The following is a 23,746-nucleotide window of genomic DNA, read 5'->3' on the forward strand; positions in this document are numbered from 1 at the left end:
GTATAGGAAGTCAGTTGAAGGTCTCCATTGCCCCCATAGGTAGCCAGGCGTAGGAGCCTTCAGTATAGGTAGCCAGGTGTTGGTGCACTCAGTAAAGGTAGCCAGCTATAGGTGCCCCCAGTATAGGAAATCAGGTGAAGGTGCTCTCAGTATAGGTAACCAGCTATTAGGCGCCCCTTGGAAGCCGGCGCCCTGAGCGACCGCTCTGGTCGCACAGGTCAAAGGCCGGCTATGTGCACTGCCAGTAAACTGCGAGTTGTGCTACTTGCATAATAAACACTACTTAACCTCCCTGGCGTTCAGTTTCTGCTGGATTTCTGTGCAAAAATTGATCCAATTCATTTTCATAACATTTTTTCCTGTGACTTAACAAAATGTGTCAAGCAAGGGTCTAGTAAACATTTTGAGTCCAATAAAAGCTTGAAACACAAAATCTAAACTAAATTTCAAAATTACTCCCCAACATCTCTGATCATTTATACTTCCAAGCTGCAGCTGCTCAACCTGCACTAATACAATAGAAATGATGGGCATATTCGTCCAAGAGAAAGATCATTATCTAATCAAATCTGATTAGAGAGAGATCGGTCGGCTGACCACACTCCGCAGGCTGATTCTCGATAAATTTCAACATGAAATCGCTCGGGAATCAGCCACGCCCGTTGCCTCGTCGCTGCCCCCCATGTAAAAATGTACTCCTGTGTGTGCATTTATACATTACCTGTCTTGTGCTACCCACCACGTTGTGCCCATCTGTCTTCGGAATCCCCCGCAGATTATTGTAGGTAGGTAACCAGGTCTAGGTGTCCCCAGTATACGCTAGGTAAGTACAGGTGTCCCCAGGGATAGGCTAGGTAGGTGCAGGTGTCACCCGGGATAGGCTAGCTAGGTACAGGTGTCCCCCGGGATAGGCTAGTTAGGTGCAGGTGTCCCCCGGGATAGGCTAGGTAGGTGCAGGTGTCCCCCAGGATCTGCTGGTTAGGTGCCCCCCCAGGATTGGCTGGTTAGGTTCCCCCCAGGATCGGCTGGTTAGGTGCCCCCCAGGATCGGCTACATAGGTGTCTCCCAGTATAGGCTAGATAGATGCCCCCCAGTATAGGCTAGATAGGTGCCCCCCAGTATAGGCTAGATGGGTGCCCCCCAGTATAGGCTAGCTAGGTACAGGAGCCCCACAGTATAAGTTAGCTAGGTGCAGGGGCTCCTGTACACTATCTGCAGCATTAGTCATGTAAGGCATAATGCCCCCCAACCCCCGATCCCCCCCTAATGCCCTCGATGCAGCCGCTGCCTTGCTAGATACATAACAAGCGTCGTTCCAGCGAGCGCCCCAGCCTGTCTTCACAGCTCCGCATATCTTCCGATATGCGGAGGATCGGGACTGAAGTCATGTGACGTCTGACACCTGCGCCTTACATGACTAATGCTGCAGATAGTGTAAAGGAGCACTTATACAGGGGGGCTCCTGTAGCTAGAGAAACCCCCTGAGCGGCATGCCCGACACTCTGTCGGGCATACCGCTTTCAGCAAAAATTCCTTGCCTAACACAGTGCCAGGCATACCACTCAGGAGGTTAATTGGGGCTAGAGCAGCACTAGAGCAGAGAAAATACTTTTTTTGTCGGTTCTCCTCTCATTACTAAGCAGAGAGTGAACGGCTCCTATGTTATACATTCATGGGATCCATGGCAGCAAGTGGACCACATTTCTGTGCAGTCCATGATAATCCCCTGCCAGGCAGATGCATTCCTCCATATAGCCTATGGGGCATCTGCCCCGGGCTCCAGGCACATCACTGCGGACCATCATAGCGGACATTATATTGTCCGCTCCCACTGTCTGCATGTGATGTGAAATTTAAAAGGGAACGGGGCCTTAAAGAAACAAACGTGAGTGCCCAGAGCAGCGAGGTCTCAGTAATGACTATCACTATCTACTGCCATAAATGAAAGCAAGCTGTGACTTATGCTAGGTACACACCATACAATTTTCTGTTAGATTCTTCTGTTAGATTTCGAAGCAGGAAAAAATGGCGCACACTAGTGGTGCTCAAATACCCCTTTTTAAAATTCGAGTTTGGTCGAATTCGAATAGTAAATTATTCGAGGTCAGTCGAATATTCGAGTCGAATAATTTTTACTATTCGATTCGACCTCGGACTTCGAGCTCACTATTCGAGTCGGTATTCGAGCTCACTATTCGAGCTGACTATTCGAATTGGCCTTAAATAGCTTCCAACACTTGTTTTGAGGGTGAATGATGCAAGAAACATCTTTTTTTCCAAGTAACAACAGCAAGTGATTATGTGGGGATGTTCCTTTAAAAAGAAATGTGGAAAGAGAAGTTGTGTCCTTAATTTTGTTCAGTAGTGTTACTGTATATACTTGTTCTTCTTCTTCTTTATCTTTCTTCTTCTTCTTCTAGATCTTCTTCTTCTATATCTTCTTCTTCTTCTTCTATATTGTCTTCTTCTTCTTCTTCTTCTTCTTCTTCTTCATCATCTTCTTCTTCTTCTTCATCATCTTCTTCTTCTTCTTCTTCATCATCTTCTTCTTCTTCTTCTTCATCATCTTCTTCTTCATCTTCATCTTCTTCATCTTCTTCTTCTTCATCATCTTCATCTTCTTCATCTTCTTCTTCTTCATCTACTTCATCTTCTTCTTCTTCTTCTTCTTCATCTTCTTCTTCTTCTTCTTCATCTTCTTCTTCTTCATCTTCTTCATCATCTTCTTCATCTTCTTCTTCTTCTTCTTCTTCATCTTCTTCTTCTTCATCTTCTTCATCTTCTTCATCTTCTTCATCTTCTTCTTCTTTTTCATCTTCTTCTTCATCATCTTCTTCATCTTCTTCTTCATCTTCTTCTTCATCTTCATCTTCTCCTTCTCCTTCTTTTTCAATATCGTCTTCTTCTTCTTCACGTATTTCTCTTTTCAATTTTTTTTTAAAGAAATGCAGCTATTTTTGAGCGTAACAAATAGCTGGTGGGCGCACGCATGTTGGAAGCGCCATTGTATGTGCTCCCTGGCAGTGGAAACACAAAGACAGCAGGAGGTAAATTCAGCAGCAGGAGGAGGAGGATGAGTGTGTGGCAGCAGGCAGTCAATGAGGCAGGCAGCTCGCCGTGACATAATAGCCCTGGTACCTAGCGGTGATACCAGGGCTGTAAATAAACACAACAGGAGGTCCCAGACAGCGGTCGTGCAGCCCACATTGTGTCCAATACACAACTGGGACAACACAGTTTTCAACCCGGGCACCTCAGAAAAATTAAACCTTTTTTTTTTTTTTTTTTAATGGTTTGTTTGGTTTTGGTTTTGCAACCAATATAGCTATTGTTTGACGTAATAGCTGGTGGCAGAGTGGCAGCAGAAGGTAATTCTGTGTACCCTGGCAGTGGGAAACACAGACAGACAGCAACAGCAGCAGGAGGAATGGAGGAGTAATGTGAGCAGCTATTGTTTGACGTAATAGCTGGTGGCAGAGTGGCAGCAGAAGGTAAATCATCTGTGTAGTGTACCCTGGCAGTGGGAAACACAGACAGACAGCAGCAGCAGCAGCAGGAGGAGGTATGGAGGAGTAGTGTGAGTGTGGCAGCAGGTAGGCAGCGTGACATAATAGCCCTGGTACCTAGCGGTGATACCAGGGCTGTAAATAAACACAACAGGAGGTCCCAGACAGCGGTCGTGCAGCCCACATTGTGTCCAATACACAACTGGAACAACACAGTTTTCAACCCGGGCACCTCAGAAAAATTAAACCTTTTTTTTTTTAATGGTTTGTTTGGGTTTGGTTTTGGTTTTGCAACCAATATAGCTATTGTTTGACGTAATAGCTGGTGGCAGAGTGGCAGCAGAAGAAGGTAATTCTGTGTACCCTGGCAGTGGGAAACACAGACAGACAGCAGAAGGGCAGTACACAGCAGCCCACTGTAGGTGTAAAATGTGTGGCTGCAGGCGACGTAATAGTCAAAGTGAACCAGGCTGGCTTAGTGAGCAGGAGCCAGGAGGTGGTAAAGGGTGGTAAGGCACATTAACGATGGTTCCGGCAGCCAGTTCATGTCCCCCTCTCGCCGACAACAGGGGCCAGGAACTCGCCTTCCACCCACGCCTGGTTCATCTTGAGAAACGTCAGTCTGTCCACAGACTTGTGAGACAGACGTGAGCGTTTCTCGGTGACCACGCCACCAGCTGCACTGAAGCAGCGCTCGGACAGCATGCTGGAAGGGGGGCAGGACAGCACTTCCAGGGCGTACTGCGCCAGCTCGCTCCAGATCTCCATGCACTTGACCCAATACTCCATGGGATCAACAGGGGCATCGCTGTCAAGCCCGCTGTACGACCCCATGTAGTCAGCCACCATGCGGGTCAGGCGCTGGCTGTGACCGGAGGAGGATGCTGCTGCATGCATCTCCTCTCTAGTCACTGCTGCCGGAGCCTCTACAGTCCTGTAGAGCTCGTGGCTAAAAGAGACAGCAGGTCTGTGGGGCGCTTGCTGCTGCTGGATGCAGGCACCTGCTGCTGCCTCTGTGCTGGCTGCTGGACAGTGGGGGTGGAAGGCTGGGGGAAGGCTTCCTCCAAGCGCTCAACAAGGGCCTGCTGCAAGCTCCTTATTTGTTGCGCTGGGTCTCCTCCTGCAGGCAGCAGGAACTGGCTCAACTTCCCCTTGAGGCGTGGGTCCAACATCATGCTGATCCAGATGTCCTCCCTCTGCTTCATCTGGATCACCCTGGGGTCCCTGCGCAGGCACGTCAGCATGTGCGCTGCCATTGGGAAGAGGCGGGCCACGTCTGCTGGCACATCGACGTCAGTGCTGTCCTCATCCTCCTCCTCTGCCGCCTCATCCTCTCTCCACCCCCGCACCAACTCAGCTGCGCTGTGCTGATCCCCCTCATCAGCAGCCAGGTCAGGGACCTCCACCAAGTCCTCCTCCTCCTCCCCCTCAGAGGTGGACTGCGCAGCTGGTTGCCGCTCCTGCTGGTCCAAGGCTGCCGCTCCCTGTTCCAGCAAAGCATCGAGGGCCCTGTTCAGCAGAGAAACCAGGGGCACCCACTCGCAGACCATAGCATGGTCCCTGCTCACCATGTTTGTGGCCTGCAGGAAGGGAGCCAGCACAAAGCACACCTGCTGCATGTGCCTCCAGTCATCATCGGGGACGATGGACGGGATGTTGCTGGTCTTGTCCCTTCTCTGAGCGGCGGAAACAGTGGCCAGGGCAAGGTACTGTTTGACAGCGCGCTTCTGTTCAACCAGACGCTCCAACATCGCCAGGGTGGAGTTCCAGCGAGTCGGAACGTCAAGGATCAGCCGATGGCGTGGCAGATCCAGCTCCTTTTGCACGTCTTCCAGGCTCGCACAGGCTGCAGCAGAGCGCCGGAAGTGACGCACAACGTTCCTTGCCGTTTCCAGCAGTTCGCCCATCCCCTGGTAGGTGCGCAAGAACTTCTGCACCACCAGGTTCAGCACGTGGGCAAGACAGGGGATGTGGGTCAGGTTTCCCCTGTCTATTGCGGCAACCAGATTGGCCCCATTGTCGGCCACCACCTCTCCGACTCTGAGGCCTCTGGGGGTCAGCCAAATCCTCTCCTGCTCCTGGAGTTTGGCCAACACATGGGTTGCCGTCAGCTTGGTCTTCCCAAGGCTGACCAAGTGCAGCAGCGCTTGGCAGTGGCGGGCCTTCACGCTGCTGCTGAGGCGGGGGGTTTGGCCAGGTGTGCCGGAGGATGGCAGAGGATCGGAGGAACCTGCTGCAGTTCCCCTGACCCTGCGGGGTGGCACCACCCACTGTGTTGCTGCTGCTGCTGTGCCCGCTGCTGCTCTCCCATCCTCACCCCCTTCCACCAAGCTGACCCAGTGGACAGTGAAGGACAGGTAGCGGCCTGTCCCGAAGCGGCTGCTCCAGGAGTCCATGGTGACGTGGACCCTTTCACCAACCGCGTGCTCCAGCCCTCGCTCCACATTGGCCATCACAAAGCGGTGCAGTGCAGGAATGGCCTTGCGGGAGAAAAAGTGTCTGCTGGGGAGCTGCCAGTCTGGGGCTGCGCAAGCAAGCAGCGCACGAATGTCGCTCCCCTCCTGCACGAGCGTGTACGGCAGGAGTTGGGAGCACATGGCCCGTGCCAGCAAGCCGTTCAGCTGCCGCACGCGACGGCTGCTGGGAGGCAGAGCCCTAACCACCCCCTGGAAGGACTCGCTCAAAAGGCTCTGGCGTGGCCTTTTGCTGGCACGGGAATCAGCAGACACAGCGGAGGAGGCCACTGAGGACTGGCTGCCAGAACAGGCCTCAGTGTCGGCGGCAGGAGTTGCAGAGGGGGGAGGAGCAGTGCGTTTCCGCACTCCTGCTGGTGCTGCTGGAGGAGCAGGAGGGCGGGTGGCTGCTGTTGCTGCTGCTGCTGCTGAAGGCTGTGCAGTGATGGGTGTGGTGCCACTGCCAGCACCAGATGCCTTCAGCCTCTGGAACTCCTCATGCTGGTGGAAATGTTTAGCCGCAAGGTGGTTGATGAGCGAGCTGGTGCTGAACTTTAAGGGGTCTGCACCTCTGCTCAACTTCCGCTGACAGTGGTTGCAAGTGGCGTACTTGCTGTACACAGTGGGCATGGTGAAAAACCGCCAGATTGGTGACAGAAACATCCCCCTACGGCATGGAAGCGCTGCTGCCTGTCTCCCTGTGGTGGTTGGGGGGGGGGCTTGGGTGCGGCTGGTGGTGGTACTGGCTGATGCTGCTGCTGCTGAGCCTGAGACACCAGCAGGCTGTGGGACGCTGCCAATGCTTGCAATGATGCGCCTCCTTGCAAGGCCCACAAGCGCATCCTCCTCCTCCTCCTCAGAGCTGCTGAGGACGACATCCCCTGGAGGTGGTGGCACCCAGTCTCTGTCTGTCACCGGGTCATCATCATCATGCCCCTCCTGAAACATGTCCTGCTGGGATGATGACCCCCCAAACTCCTCTCCTGATGCATGGATGGGACGCTTGACTGTCACCACAGTCTTGCTGTCCAATCCCTCCTCCCCCAAAGTGCCCATCAGCATCTCCTCCTCAAAATCGCCAACAACAGCAGACAATACCCTGATGGTGCCTGGGGTAAAAAGACTGCTGAGTGACAGGTCGGCGACTGATGGTGAACTGGCCTCCTCCCCAGGCCCTGCTGGGCGGCTGCTGCGAACAGGGGTGGTGGTGGTGGTGGTGGTGGTGAGGGTGGAGGCCTCGGATGCAGAGCTGATGGCGGGCTGCTCATCCTCCGTCATGAGTTGCACCACAGTGTCTGCATCCTTTTCCTCAATGGGACGTTTCCGACCCGGCTGGAGGAAAATGGGAGCAGGTGCTACACGCTGCTGCTGCTGTGTCTCTGCAGCGTGAGTTGCAGATGCTCCTGCTGGGCGGCGCCCAAGGCGTCCACGGCCAGTGGCTATGGGAGGAATGTTAGCCACTGACGCTGCTGCTGCTGCTGCGGAACTGTGCATGGTGGCGCGCCCGCGGCCGCGGCTTGCCACAATGCTGCTCCCTCTCCTCCTGATTCCCTTGCTGCCCTTGCCCTTGCCCAAACCGCGCTGGCTGCCACTTCCAGACATCTTCAATGTTTTGGGCGTATAGACAAAAGTTTTTTAAAAGGGCGGGTGAAAAGTGGGGTACTTTAATGGAGTGGGTTGGTTGGTGAGGTGACTGAGTGAGTGTCCCCTAGTACAGTAAGTAAGTAGTAACAGTCAGGAAGTACAACTAGCAGTTACAATAATCAGTAGTAATCACAAGTAAATTTAGTGTGTGTACACTCAGACAGTGAGTGCACGCACGCAGGAGCTAGTAGCCTATGAACACAGTGACTGAGTGTCCTAGACTCCTAGTACAGTAAGAGTAAGTAGTAACAGTAAGTACAACTAACTAATTACGATAATCAATCAGCGATCAGAAGGAAATAGAGTGTGTGTTGTGTGTGTACACTCAGACAGTGAGTGCACGCACGCAGGAGCTAGTAGCCTATGAACACAGTGACTGAGTGTCCTAGACTCCTAGTACAGTAAGAGTAAGTAGTAACAGTAAGTAGAACTAACTAATTACAATAATCAATCAGCGATCAGAAGGAAATAGAGTGTGGGTGGTGTGTGTACACTCAGACAGTGAGTGCACGCACGCAGGAGCTAGTAGCCTATGGACAGTGACTGAGTGTCCTAGACTCCTAGTACAGTAAGAGTAAGTAGTAACAGTAAGTAGAACTAACTAATTACAATAATCAATCAGCGATCAGAAGGAAATGGAGTGTGGGTGTGTGTACACTCAGACAGTGAGTGCACGCACGCAGGAGCTAGTAGCCTATGAACACAGTGACTGAGTGTCCTAGACTCCTAGTACAGTAAGAGTAAGTAGTAACAGTAAGTAGAACTAACTAATTACAATAATCAATCAGCGATCAGAAGGAAATAGAGTGTGGGTGGTGTGTGTACACTCAGACAGTGAGTGCACGCACGCAGGAGCTAGTAGCCTATGGACAGTGACTGAGTGTCCTAGACTCCTAGTACAGTAAGAGTAAGTAGTAACAGTAAGTAGAACTAACTAATTACAATAATCAATCAGCGATCAGAAGGAAATGGAGTGTGGGTGGTGTGTGTACACTCAGACAGTGAGTGCACGCACGCAGGAGCTAGTAGCCTATGAACACAGTGACTGAGTGTCCTAGACTCCTAGTACAGTAAGAGTAAGTAGTAACAGTAAGTAGAACTAACTAATTACGATAATCAATCAGCGATCAGAAGGAAATGGAGTGTGGGTGTGTGTACACTCAGACAGTGAGTGCACGCACGCAGGAGCTAGTAGCCTATGAACACAGTGACTGAGTGTCCTAGACTCCTAGTACAGTAAGAGTAAGTAGTAACAGTAAGTAGAACTAACTAATTACAATAATCAATCAGCAATCAGAAGGAAATGGAGTGTGGGTGTGTGTACACTCAGACAGTGAGTGCACGCACGCAGGAGCTAGTAGCCTATGAACACAGTGACTGAGTGTCCTAGACTCCTAGTACAGTAAGAGTAAGTAGTAACAGTAAGTACAACTAACTAATTACGATAATCAATCAGCGATCAGAAGGAAATAGAGTGTGTGTTGTGTGTGTACACTCAGACAGTGAGTGCACGCACGCAGGAGCTAGTAGCCTATGAACAGTGACTGAGTGTCCTAGACTCCTAGTACAGCAAGAGTAATTAGTAACAGTAAGTAGAACTAACTAATTACAATAATCAATCAGCGATCAGAAGGAAATAGAGTGTGTGTTGTGTGTGTACACTCAGACAGTGAGTGCACGCACGCAGGAGCTAGTAGCCTATGAACACAGTGACTGAGTGTCCTAGACTCCTAGTACAGTAAGAGTAAGTAGTAACAGTAAGTAAGTAGAACTAACTAATTACGATAATCAATCAGCGATCAGAAGGAAATAGAGTGTGTGTTGTGTGTGTACACTCAGACAGTGAGTGCGCACACGCAGGAGCTAGTAGCCTATATGAACAGTGACAGTGAGTGTCCCTACGGGTACAGTAAGAGTAAGTAGTAAGTAAGTACAACTAACTAACAATAATCTATCAGTAATCAGAAGGAAATAGAGTGTGTGTACACACAGACAGTGAGTGAGTGCACACACGCAGGAGCTAGCTAGTAGCCTATAAACAGTGACAGTCAGTGAGTGTCCTACTCCTAGTACAGTATAACTACAATACTATTAGTAAAGGACAGCAGAAATACTGGTATAGATGAGAGAAATAAACAGAGGACAGCTGCCCACAGAGGCAAGGCCCCCCTGAGGCCTAAACCTGTAAGCTTGCAGCAGCTGCCTGTCTCTAATGTAACACACAAGCTACTAACTAAAATACAATGTCTAAATAACTAACAACAATATAGGTGTGTATAGGAGGTGTATGTGAGCAAAAACGCTAGGTAAATGACCACAATAGAGCTCTTGCTAAGCCAAAGCACAAAGGAGCAACTCTCTCTCTGTACAAGTCTCAGGCAAGCACGGAGAAACGGAACATGGCGGCCGCTATTTATAGGGTAGGGGCTGGCCAGGGTCCCCCTCTGTGATTGGCTGCCGTCAGAGGGCCTGGGAGCCCTCTGATTGGCTCTAAGGACATCAATCTGGGCTATGACGCTATTCGAGCTCGGTACCGAGCTCGAATAGCGCCGTTTGCTCGAATAGCTCGAATAGTGAATGGGCTATTCGAGTGTACTCGGATAGCCCATTCGAATAGCTCCAGCTATTCGGAGCTCGAATACCGAGCTCGAATAGCTGAAAAAGAGCTCGAATATTCGAGCTACTCGAATATTCGAGCTCTGCTGAGCACCACTGGCGCACACAGCAACGGAAACTTTCTGGCGCACCATTAAAAAGCACGGTAAACATAATTTACCGTTTTGAAGTGCAACATTGTGGCGCACAGCCTCTATTTAAGTGCAGGGGGGAAATTATAGCGCAGGGCACTTCAAAACGGTAAATTACGTTTACGGTGCTTTTCAATGGTGCACCAGAAAATATCAATTTTTCCTGTTCCAGGCGCTGAGGGCATGGACTGTGCTCCCCTCCTACCTGCAGACTGCCTCCTCCACAGCGCTGTGTGCGGTGCTTACACTCCCGCTGGATGCTCCTCTGGTCTGGGTGGCAGCGGGCGCTGGGAAGACGTTCTCCTCCGGAGCCCGGTGTACTGGACCTCCAGCGGCGTGTTACTACTCCTCTTCTGTGCAGTTCTGCTGCACTTCTCCAGCCACGGCTTCCCCAGCGCTCTGTGCAGTACCTGGCTGCACTCCTCTCATGTGTGTCAGAAGCCGAAGCGCAGTGCTGTGCGGCAGCGGTGAGTGATGGGACAATTGTGTGCTGTGGAAATGCTGCCTGGCCGCCCTGTCTGCGCTCATCTACCACCATGTCCCATCAAAATCAGACTCTCCCAGCAGCTACATTGTGTCCACTGGCCCAGCAATTAAATAACATTTTTAATTACGATAAATCATTAAAACACTATTTATCGTTTTGATGTATTCCCCATCAAAACGATAAATAGCGTTTTTAATGATTTATCGGCGGCTCCGTGCGCCATTTTTTCCCCACGCCATTTTTCACTGTATGCGTTAGATTTACCTACAACATGGAAAAAAGCTATCTGGCAGGTAAATCTAAGAGAAAATCTAACAGAAAATTGTATGGTGTGTACCTAGCATAACAGCTTTGTCTGCTATGCAATATCTGGTGCTTCACTGTTGAAAATTAACCCACTGGCTTTAAAATGGCTTTTGCTTATCCGTGCCCTTTCCCCATGGTTGAACTGTCTCCAGTGGCTGGATGGTGTAATGGTTAAGGGCTCTGCCTCTGACACAGGAGACCAGGGTTCGAATCTCGGCTCTGCCTGTTCAGTAAGCCAGCACCTATTCAGTAGGAGACCTTTGGCAAGTCTCCCTAACACTGCTACTGCCTATAGAGCGTGCCCTAGTGGCTGCTTCTCTGGCGCTTTGAGTCCGGCAGGAGAAAAGCGTGATATAAATGTTATTTGTCTTGTCTGTATACCATTCATATTGAGATGCCATATGCCTCATATTGAGTGGTAAATGTTGGCTCATGTCCAAGTTAGGCCCCTTGCACACTGCATGCATTTCAGATTCCGATTCCGCTTTTTAATCTGTTTTTACATCCGATTCCGATTCAGATTTTTAATCTTAACTGCATGCTGCGTTTTTTGATCCGTTTTTCTGTTGAATGTATTCAGGGAAAATCGGAAACGGAATCGGAAACGGAATCGGAAACGGAATCGGAATCGGAAAACGGATTTGCAGTGTGCAGGGAGCCTTAAAGTTGTAAACACATGATTATGCTGCAAAGTAACTAACCCTTCCAGAGGCAATTTATGAAACTAAAACTTGAAGAGGACTGTGTAGTAGCTATGTGGCTTCATGCAAACAAAGGTGACTCATGGCCATAAAGTGGGAGTGGGTGAAGAACACCCTGGGAAAAAAATACAGAGACAACAGGAGCCCTATAGCACAATATGTTGATGGATTGAATAGACACATAAGCTTTCTGCAGGATATATACTCAGATAGGTAGGTTGCATGAGGGAGCAATCAACCGCATAGAGCAGGTGGAAAATATCAGCCAGTCTCCTGTCGGGTATCTCCGGGAATGTTCGGATGTAGGGTGGTCGCACTCTTAGAGTAAAAGGGGGAAAAAAAAGTACTCCCAGTGGGGGAGTCCAACTGACAGACTATACCTAGAGATGGCCTGAACGGTTCCAGGCGAACTTCTGGTGGTTCGCATTCGCCATGTAACGCAAACTTTTCTGGAAGTTCGATTCGCCCCCATAGTGCACCATTAGGGTTAACTTTGACCCTCTACATCACAGTCAGCAGGCACATTGCAGCCAATCAGGCTACACTCTCTCCTGGAGCCACTCCCCCCCCCCCCTTATATAAGGCAGGCTCCGCCGGCCATTACACTCACTCGTGTGCCTGCAATAGTGAGAGAAGGGACAGCTGCTGGCAAACTCTCATAGGGAAAGATTAGTTAGGCTGTTATAGGCTTGTTAGCTTGCTCCTGGCTGATTCTTATTGCTAAAATAGCACCCCACAACAGCTCTTTTGAGAGCTAATCTTGTTCTTGTGATCTATTTTTTTTGTTTTCTGTGTGTCCCACTGACACTTGTGTTGCACAGACAGTCTTGCTAATTCATACTGTGTGTGTGCCACTACCAGGCCCAGCACATTCAGTGTGTGACAGAAGGTGCACATTGTAATACCCATCACTGCATATACCTAGTACCTGTTGTGTTTAGTGAACCCAACTCATCACTGCATATACCTACCTTTTGTGTTGAGTGAACCCATGTCATCACTGCATATGCCTACCTTTTGTGTTCAGTGAACCTACCTCATCACTGCATATACCTACCTTTTGTGTTGAGTGAACCCACCTCATCACTGCATATACCTAGCTGTTGTGTTCAGTGAACTCACCTCATCACAGCATATACCTAACTGTTGTGTTCAGTGAACCCACCTCATCACTGCATATACCTAGCTGTTGTGTTCAGTGAACCCACCTCATCACAGCATATACCTACCTTTTGTGTTGAGTGAACCCACTTCATCACTGCATATTGAAAGGATATGTAGGTATATATGTATATATATATATATTAGTATATAGATCAATTTCATATACAAGTATACATGTATCTGATCAATGTGATATTAGAGTGATATTAAAATGTCTATAGAACAATCAGCCACCCACACACATCTGTGCAGAAAGAGCTGGCTGCATGAAAGAGAATAGTCAAATTCTTCTTGCTGGGCAAAACCCCTAAGTGCCCCAAATGGGGACACCTGGAAGGTCATAAATAACATATTTCCCCGTGATCATTGAACTGTGCTATTTCTTGTAAATCACATGACTTTCTGTAATTATGGTGACATATGATGATATACTGCGCATGAGCAAATCCTGTATTGAGTAGGATATAAGGAAAGCAATTGAAGTAAAGAACTAGTACATTGTGTGCTCACATCTTCTGTGTCTGTGTGTGTTCTGTTAACCATTTTATGTCCTGGCGCCAGGAAATTAAGTAGTCTAAAGCATCTGATATCTGACAAGGTCGTGACATGAACTTAAATAGCAACCACTCCTTTCACATATACCTACCTTTTGTGTTAAGTGGACCCATCTCATCACTGCATATACCTACCTTTTGTGTTGAGTGAACCCACCTCATCACTGCATATACCTACCTTTTGTGTTGAGTGAACCCACCTCATCACAGCATATACCTAGTAGTTGTGTTCATGAACCCACCTCATCACTGCATATACCTAGCTGTTGTGTTCAGTGAACCCACCCCATCACTGCATATACCTAGCTGTTGTGTTCAGTGAACCTACCTCATCACTGCATATACCTAGCTGTTGTGTTCAGTGAACCCACCTCATAACTGCATATACCTACCTTTTGTGTTCAGTGAACACACCTCATCACTGCATATACCTACCTTTTGAGTTGAGTGAACCCACCTCATCACAGCATATACCTAGCTGTTGTGTTCAGTGCACCCACCTCATCACAGCATATACCTAGCTGTTGTGTTCAGTGAACCCACCTCATCACTGCATATACCTAGCTGTTGTGTTCAGTGAACTCACCTCATCATTAAGATGCCTTAAATAAAACAGAACATCTAAATGGGGTGAGAGGTTGTAAGCTGATGCTGATTTATGACTAATAGGTAAGACTACCTGTTTACTCAATCCTCACACAATTGGGACAACTGTCACACAGGCATCATAAATTCCAAGTTCACAAGTTTTAGCTACAAGCAGAGTGGAGGCAACATTTGTCTAGGATAAGAAAGTTATGGCATTAAATATTATCAACCTCATACCAATATAAAAAGTTTTTGGCAAGAAGTTTGTTTGTAGAATTACTTTAATGGTTACATTAAATTACATTAAATATTATCAACCTCATACCAATATAAAAAGTTTTTGGCAAGAAGTTTGTTTGTAGAATTACTTTAATAGTAGTAAATTAATATTCATAGTGAAGCAATATATGACTGTGATGATCCGCTCAGCTGGCTGCACAGGCAGACAGCTGTTTGTCCATTCCTCTAGTCTGTGGGCTGCAGGTCTCTGGAACAGAGACTTGTTTTTCCATTGCAAGTTTCTGTTCTGTTCTCTTGCTGGGGAATTTGCATACATTCGTTATGCAAATCCCCTACCTGCCTTCTTGGATGACTGGCACTATAAGAGCTTTATGTTTCCCAGAATGCTTCGCTGGTCATTTCCCTTCCATGCTCAGTTCCTGATGGACACTGCTGGAGTGTCAGCCATTGCTATCTAGTATAGTTAATTCCTGGGGGTTGCTTTAGGCTCCCCTTCTAGCCCAGTCAGGTTGTATTATCTGTATTGCCTGTTCTGTCTTGTCTTGCCTGTTTGCAATTGTCCTGTCCCTATGGTGGTTGACAGGAAATGGTTCTGATCTATGTTCTTGGCGTATAGCTGGTGCAGCGGTTGCTACCAGCTATCTCTTCTGTTCTGTCTTCTGGGATCGCGCTAGCTACTTTGTGCTAGCGCTGGGGATCCTTCTGTTCTGTCTCCTGGGATCGCGCTAGCTACTTTGTGCGAGCGCTGGGGAACCTTCTGTTCTGTCTTGTCGGTCGCGATTGCGCTGTCACCAGCGGCGGTTGATAGCGAATCGTTCTGTCTTGCTGAGATCGCACTAGCCGCTAGCGTTAGCGGCTGTGGATCTTTCTGATCTGTGTTCCTGCTTGGATCACACTTGCTCTGGCGGAAGAGCGGTGGATCCTTCCTGCCTAGTTCTTGTTTTTCGTGTGTCTGTCTTGTCCGCTGCGCTTGCTACAGACTCGGTGAGGTAACCGTTAAGCAAGCGCTCGCGTCCCCTGTTTCATGTTTGTCTGTTTATGGTTAGTTAGGCGTGCTTGTCTCTATTGTGCTTATCACGTGGAGATCGCGCATAACCGCGTGCACTGTTGCGAATGAGTGCGGTGTTCGCGGTTAGCTAGCGTTGTTATTTTCCATATCTCCTTATTGTATTTGCTGTGCCTTTGCTACCCTCGTATTCTATTCTGTTCTGCCTTGTGTCACGTCTCGCGATCGCACCTCTCGCGATCGCGTTCCTATTTCGTATCTGCTGTTGTGTGTGCGCGGTCGCGGAGTGGCGACTGGATTGGCGCACACACATACAACCTATCCCTTTTGCTCAATCTCATTCGCAATCGCCTCTCTTGCGATTGCGTTCTGCGCTTCGTACAATTCCTGTCTGGCACTTGTGGAGGTACAGAGGATTGGTTCCTCTGCACTCCCCAGCGCCATCTGCCGACAGGAATTTCCCTCTACAGGTGCGTAGCACCTTTTGCTGGGTTCCTGCAAATTATACGCTTGTGGAGGATCTCCGCCGTGTCAGCGCACGCGTTGTGCGCTGATCACGGGGAAAGTTCCACAATTGTGACAGAATGACCAGCCTAACCCAAAACCCCAGTGTAGACGGAATTTCCGATTTGTACGATTTTGTCGAATATGGCTCTTGTACCTTTAAGAGATTTAAAAAACTTGAACCTGAATCAGCAGACGAATTTTTGTCTGAGTGTACGAAACTGTTAGCGAACCCTGAATTCCAATGCACCCCAGTGTCTACCTGGGCCCCCCAAATGGTCTACATTCTGTTGGGGGGCGAAATGTCAATGTGGGGTTATGATGTGTTAAATCATACCACCCTGAGTCAAAGACCCCTGGAATTCTTGGCCTTTTTAATTCACAATTGGCTGAGATTACCTCAATTACCATACCCCCTTAATGAGTTGTTGTCAGCAGCTCAATCAGCTGTTCCATCTACTCTTTCATCCACAAAGCAGCCATCCAAAGCCTCTAAGGCCACATACAGACATCAGACCATAGTCTTTTGAAAATGAAAGATCACAGACCAATCTTACCACCCTTCCTGTAGTATAAGAGCCATACTCTAGTCTACACAGTCTTTTCTATGGAGCTGAACTCCACATCAGAAAAAATCATTGCAAGATGCTGCACACACAGATGCTGTACAGACACAAAAGATCAGTATCTGCAAAAGATCTGTTCCTGCCAAAAATCCATTCCTGCAAATTGCAATGATAGTCTATGAGATCTGCAGATCATCATACACACATGATTTAACTGACATTCATCTGCAGATCAGATCCACCAGGATGGATTTTCAGATCTGCAGATCTGCAGATGAATGTCAGTTAAATCATGTGTGTATGATGATCTGCAGATCTCATAGACTATCATTGCAATTTGCAGAAATGGATTTTTGGCAGGAACAGATCTTTTGCAGATACTGATCTTTTGTGTCTGTACAGCATCTGTGTGTGCAGCATCTTGCAATGATTTTTTTCTGATGTGGAGTTCAGCTCCATAGAAAAGACTGTGTAGAGAATGGCTCTTATACTACAGGAAGGGTGGTAAGATTGGTCTGTGATCTTTCATTTTCCAAAGACTATGGTCTGATGTCTGTATGTGGCCTTAGTCTAAACGTAAAAGATCTAGGAAGGCTTCCCAGCGGAAAGATCCGTTGCCCCTAGCAACCACAAATAAAGAGGTTATTTCTGTCAAGTCTGAAATGGGCAAAACCATGCAGTATGATAATGATGTTTATAATGCATCTGCTGATCAGTTTCCAGGTTTTTTGCCCCAATCCAAAGCTTATGTGGATCCTGCTATAGGTAGGATCGCACACTACATTAAAGCAGTTAAAAAATCTGTTCTTGTTCCTGAACTCCACCCCTATGGAGATTATTTGGATACTGGCCTGTTTGAACCCCCATTTGCTTCCTGGGATATTGGGGCCTTGCTGGAAGAATTCGATTTTGATTGGAAAGCCTTTTGCGATTTTTACATCACAAAAAGCGAAGATGTCTTGAATGCTTGTCTCGATTCTATGTACCTTCTGATTGATTCCGATGAATGTGACAAGGATGATGTGGATCTGGTGATCTATGTATGGCAAACGATTTTGGATGAGTTGCACACACACCAACCAATTGATTCCAATAAAGAGACATCGTTGTCGGATGATTGTTCCTGCCTTTCTGGGGTAAAGCATGAGAGTCTTGACTTTGTGCAATCTGAAATGAATGACAGTGTGCAGTTTGAATCTGTGCGATCTGATGCCTGTTTCTCGGATGTTCCTGCAGATTGTGATCGGCATGAGTCTGCCGGTTTCCTCAAGGATGTGTGGGATCCTTTGTCATTTAGAAACAGATCTTTGAGATCTTTCGTCTGTGACCCTGCTATGGGGAAAATTTCTCGACTATGCAGCGTCAAAAGTAAAATTATTATGCCTAATAAAGTTTATGCTGTTGATGTCGCCATTTCTTCTGCAAATGAGTTTCTGTCTCACCCTGTTCACACCTGTGCAGGCCTGTTGCCTGATGACAGTTGCTCCAGTGTTTCTGTCCTAGATGCCTTGCAGTCTGCTCCGCAGATCGCGGAAGTTTGCGATATGGAAGCGTCAGTTTCGCAACCTAAAGCGATCTTGGATCCGCAAATTTTGCGCTCTGACTCCTCGGATTCGACATTGTTAGCCGAATCTAAGAATGAGACAGCGCTTCGGTTTTGCGAATCTGATGCTGAAGCTTCTTTGCCTTGTCCAGAGAAGCTTTCTCTGAACCTGCCCTGTACCATGAATGAAGGCATGATGTCCACTTGCATTGACATTTGCGAGTCTGATTCTGAAGAAAGTATTGACTCTCCACCCAGTACTCTGGATGAGTCAATATTGCCTTGTACAATATCTCCTGCCCTGCCCCTAGAGGCTCGCCTAGGTATTGCTGCTATTTTTACCTGTCTTTCTGCAGTTTTGGAATTGCAAGCTAGTTTGACTACTACGCAGAGTTCTGGGTGCAGTGAGATTAAAGTTAGGGAGTCAGTGTGTGGTCCAGTGAATATTCCTGTACGTTCCACTCATGATGATGAAATTCAGTCTCAGTTTATGGTGGAACCTTCCCTGGGACATCTGCCCTGTTCTCAAAATAAAGTTCCAGTTTTGCCCTGTAACATGGATAGTACAGAATCCTTCTTAGACAACTTGAAAAATGATGTTCCTGAGGTCTTGTTCGATGATCTAAAGGTCTCCGAGTTCCTCCCAAGGGGTGCAGAACTTGTGGGAGATGTCTCCTGCCCCCCAGGTCCTTCTGAGGTGTTGCCCACTTCAATAGGCATTGCTGCCTTGCTGACTACTTTTGCAGCTCTTGTGGAGCTTCATTCATGTGTAGTCAATGATGATATTACAGTTACAGAAAATTCTGAATTTGAATCCGAGTCTTCTTTTGAAAGACCAGTACCTGTGATCTTTACTCGTGATGATTTTCTGCCCGGTACTGGTTTTGGTCTTGTCGGACTCTGAGGTTGGCAGTTCCCCGACATGTCCTGAGGTTTCTCCTGTACTAGTGTACCCCGATGTGCTCTGTGACCCAGAAAGCCCAAGTGTGCCTCGGTTACCAGCGTACTCAGATGCTTCCTCTGTGGAGACATGTTCTGATATAGCCTGCCTGCTTGCATGCCCAGAAGTGGTCCCTGAAAGTCCTGATCTTGATGGGTGTCCTGCTAATTTTGAGTCTGGAATGATCATAGGTTCCATAGGGGTTCTTGGTGGTTCTCCATGTGAGCCTGGTGAGCGTTCTGGCTTCTTGGGATCTCTGCGGAGCTTCAAGGCGTTCTGGGAAGAGAAAAGACCGAGAGCCCAAAATAGTGTAGTATGTTTTTGTAGGGGATGAGAATAATGAAAGTAAGTAATATACTCACAAGTCAGGGTTGCCTCAAGAGCAACCACTGTAAACGCAGGTGGGGAGAACAAGCCTGTCCCCACTCAGGAGTAAAACGTCGCTCTCTGTGGATAGAGGAATTGTAGGGCAGATCACCCTTCCACCAAGGGTGGACTTCTGAATGCAAGAAGGTGTACAGAGGCGCCGGAAGTATAAAAGTGGCTAAAAAGTTTAAAATGTTTTGGTCGCGGTGGTGGACCAGCTGACCACAAACGGACAACAAGGCTGTTGTTTTTAAATAAATATATACAAAATTTATTCGGAAAGCTCCCAGCAATTAGTCGCAACGCGTTTCACGGGTAGCAACCCGCTTCTTCAGGCAATAGGGGGCAGGAGCAACAACACTGAAAATGACAGAGATACATAGCAGGCATCAGCATACTGTGTGTGGTACATTGTACAGGGTAAATAAGTTACATAAAAAAACATAGCTTTTCTGGTGTGAATAGTGTTACCGCATATAAACTGTCACCGACACGTCATAAAACATAATTGAACTTGTATAACATATTGCTTGGTTGCGGTGTGTGTGTTAATAATGTACCTTAGTGTTATTCCCATGAGCAGAGTCTGTTTGTGGGCTATGTTAGTTTGGTAACAATTAGTGCTGCTTGAAAATCAAGTGCTTGCTCTAATAAGTACAGTGGGCTAGTATAATGCAGATATAATGCTAGTATAATGCTCGTATAATGCTGATAGTGGTAATGCTCAAGTGTGGCCTGGATGGAAGGAAGAAATCACTTACCAGCGTGAAGTCTGGATGAAGCTTGGCACCTCTGTGTGCGTAAATCGTATGTGCAAGGTTTATGAGGGGATAATGGGCGGTACCAAAGGACGTGAGGGGGGTGTGGCGATGTGAGTGACAAGGTTGGGCCACTTCTGTTGATTGGCCACTGCGGACGGGCTGGGCAGGACCTCTCAGCGGTCGTGATGTGCGCCCTGCGTCCCATGGGCTGCGCTGGCCAGCGTGAGGGATTATGGGGCGAGTGCGACGTGGCCATGTGCAAGTGCGCATGTGCGCACTACGTAACTTCTTGCGGAGTGTGTGGAACGCATCACACACTTCCGCCTTCTAGCTGGGGAAGTCGGGGAAGGGGAGGGGGAGGAGAGAGGAGGCGAATTGCCCCTCAGAGTTTCATAAACCGGCTGTGTATTCTATTCAGATGGCTCAGTGGTCCAAAGTTTTTTATATAAAAAGGTTGGTTTTTTTTAAAAAAAGAAAAGAATTGAATTAAATCTACGTTCCTTAATGTTTCTTATGTGTAACATTGTTAGTATTAAATATAGAGCGCTGCTGCCCTCCAGTGGTCAAAAATTAACACACACCTCTCATAATATCATTACAATTGAGGGATGCATATATATCTGTACTGTGAGAGAATGTTTAGGTAAAAACTTTGTCAATAGTAAAAAAATTCATTCTTAAAATTTGGGACCATTCTTGTTCATAGTGTGCATTTAAAACAACAACATTAAGTCTCTACAAATACAACATCATTTTGCACTTAGGTGCATCCGTAACATATTTACCAGTAGGAAGCACAGTGTTTTGTCCATTACACATTGACAAAACCCTGTTATTAGGTGATTCTCAAGATAATAACTGACATACAAAACAAACCTAAAAACCGGTACAGTTTAACAAAAATTAAAAAGTCTGGTGACTATTATTTAAAAGGAGAGGACGGATAAAAATCTGAGGCGAGAACTGTCTAGGGATGGTATATTAATAGATTTTCTCCAGCTGCTCGTTAAGGCCACCTGGAGTGAGTGATTTTAGGATCTGGATCCAGTACATCTCACGTGCTTTTAGAAGCTCAAACGAGTTGAATCGGTTTTGTGGAATTGTGTCAATGAGTGTAATGTGGAATAATGCCGGGTTGCTATCGTGATGGGTGGTGAAGTGTCGTGATACGCTGTGCAGGGGGTATTTTTTGATTATATTCCTTTTATGTTGTCCGATTCTTGATCTAGCGGGTTGAGTGGTCCTGCCCACATACTGGAGTTGGCATGGGCATGTTATGATGTAGATTACATATTTAGACTCACAATTGAGGTGGTATTTGATTTGGTACTCTGTTTTGGTGACCTGGGAATGAAATGTCGTGGACCGGTGGACGAAGTTGCAGGCCAGGCATTTTTTGTGATTACATGGGGCCGATCCTATGGGGAAATGCATTGGGGTCGGGGTGGGGTCATCCTGGGGTGTGCGTAGTCTACTCGGGGCCAGTATACCACGCAAGTTGGGGGCACGCCTGTACGTAACTGCTGGTTTTTGAGTGAGGAGGGGGCGGAGGTGGGGATCCTGTAGTAGGATTTCCCACCTTTTGTTGAGTATATTGCGGATAGACGAGTGTTGAGCGCTGTATTTTGTGATGAATCGGGGTATGTCGTTAGTCTGGGGATTGTTGGTGGGAAGTGGGGGATTCTGCATTTTGGCTTTCTGTTGTGCGTCTCTCAGTAGTTTTTTGGGGTATTTACGGTCTATGAATTTTTTGGTTAAGATTTTGGATTGGGTATTGTAAATCTGTGTCTCTGTGCAGTTACGGTATATCCTTCTGTATTGGCTATATGGGGTGTTTCTGGTCCAGGGTCGATGGTGAAAGCTATGGTAGTGTATGTAGTTATTGGCATCAACTGGTTTGAAAAAAGTTCTGGTTAATATACGGGACAAGTGAGTGTATAGGACAAGATCCATAAATTCTATAGAACCGGGGTCATGGTGAAAAGTGAATTGCAGGCCTGCTGGATTTGAGTTAAGATATTCGACAAATGACGGGATAAGGTTACTTGGGCCTTTCCATATAAAGACTAAATCGTCGATGTATCTTTTATAAAACATTATGTTGCTAACAAAGGGGTTTTCATTGTACATTTTTAGCTGTTCAAGGTATCCCATTGCTAAATTTGCATATGAGGGCGAGAATGAGCTTCCCATCGAAACCCCGTTCACTTGCTGGTACATGTTGTCGCCAAATGTAAAGAAGTTATTATGAAGGATAAATTCAACGCAATTTATCAAAAAAGTTTGTTGTGTTATGGGCATGTCGCTGTTTCTTTGCAGGTAGTATTGTAGGGCAGTGAGTCCAAAGTGATGTGGTATGTTGGTGTAGAGGGACGTCACGTCACAGGTCAGCCATATATAGTCATCTTGCCACGGTATATGTTGTAGAAAACTGATGAGGTGCTGTGAATCCTTGATGTATGAGGGGAGGGTTTGTACATGAGTCTGTAGGTGTGTATCAATGAATCTGGATAAATTGCTGGTGACTGAGTCTATTCCTGAAATAATAGGCCTTCCTGGGGGTTTATGTAGGTTTTTGTGTATTTTTGGAAGATAGTAAAAGAACGGAGTTTTGGGATGGTGATTAATGATGAAGTTTCTTTCATTTTTGGTGACAATGTTATTGAGTAGAGCATTGTTGATAAAGTCTTTGAGGGATTTATTGAGTTCTACTGTGGGGTCAGTGTCCAGTAGGGTATAATGTTTAGGGTCGCTTAGCAGTCTCGTGGATTCCTCTAAATAGTCTGTTCTATTAAGGATGACTATCCCTCCCCCTTTGTCTGCGGGCTTGATGATGATATCAGCATTATTGCGTAGGGTTTTCAGGGCTACTTTTTCGGATGGAGTAAGGTTGGATTGTGGGAGAGAGTCGGGGGTAAATAATTCTTGTAGGTCATTGAGAACCAGGGAATAGAACGTATCGATGTAATTACCCTTGGAGGCGGTGGGGTAAAATCTTGACCGACCCTTTAAGTTAGTACTGATAAATTTTTCTACGGCCATGTCTGCAGGGGATGCCGTAACCAATGGGATAGAGTCATTGTCGGTGATGATTAAGTTAGTTGGGTCCAAGGGTGGTGTGCCTTGGAGTTTCTTTATTGCAAAGTGTCGTTTTAAGGTGAGTTTGCGAATATATGTGTTCAGGTAACCGTACCGTAAATACCCCAAAAAACTACTGAGAGACGCACAACAGAAAGCCAAAATGCAGAATCCCCCACTTCCCACCAACAATCCCCAGACTAACGACATACCCCGATTCATCACAAAATACAGCGCTCAACACTCGTCTATCCGCAATATACTCAACAAAAGGTGGGAAATCCTACTACAGGATCCCCACCTCCGCCCCCTCCTCACTCAAAAACCAGCAGTTACGTACAGGCGTGCCCCCAACTTGCGTGGTATACTGGCCCCGAGTAGACTACGCACACCCCAGGATGACCCCACCCCGACCCCAATGCATTTCCCCATAGGATCGGCCCCATGTAATCACAAAAAATGCCTGGCCTGCAACTTCGTCCACCGGTCCACGACATTTCATTCCCAGGTCACCAAAACAGAGTACCAAATCAAATACCACCTCAATTGTGAGTCTAAATATGTAATCTACATCATAACATGCCCATGCCAA

At 47.3% G+C, this 23,746-nt stretch overlaps 1 protein-coding gene across 9 annotated transcripts in view; it reads right to left on the reverse strand.

The window, feature by feature from the left end:
• The window catches only part of ADGRL3 (adhesion G protein-coupled receptor L3), a 2,975,920-nt gene that overhangs the window by 560,589 nt on the left and 2,391,585 nt on the right, over positions 1-23,746 (reverse strand). The gene's annotated exons all lie outside the window — the stretch shown is intronic.

This window comes from Hyperolius riggenbachi, chromosome 1 (genome assembly GCF_040937935.1).
Source record: "Hyperolius riggenbachi isolate aHypRig1 chromosome 1, aHypRig1.pri, whole genome shotgun sequence".
In the NCBI taxonomy this organism is placed as follows: domain Eukaryota; kingdom Metazoa; phylum Chordata; class Amphibia; order Anura; family Hyperoliidae; genus Hyperolius; species Hyperolius riggenbachi.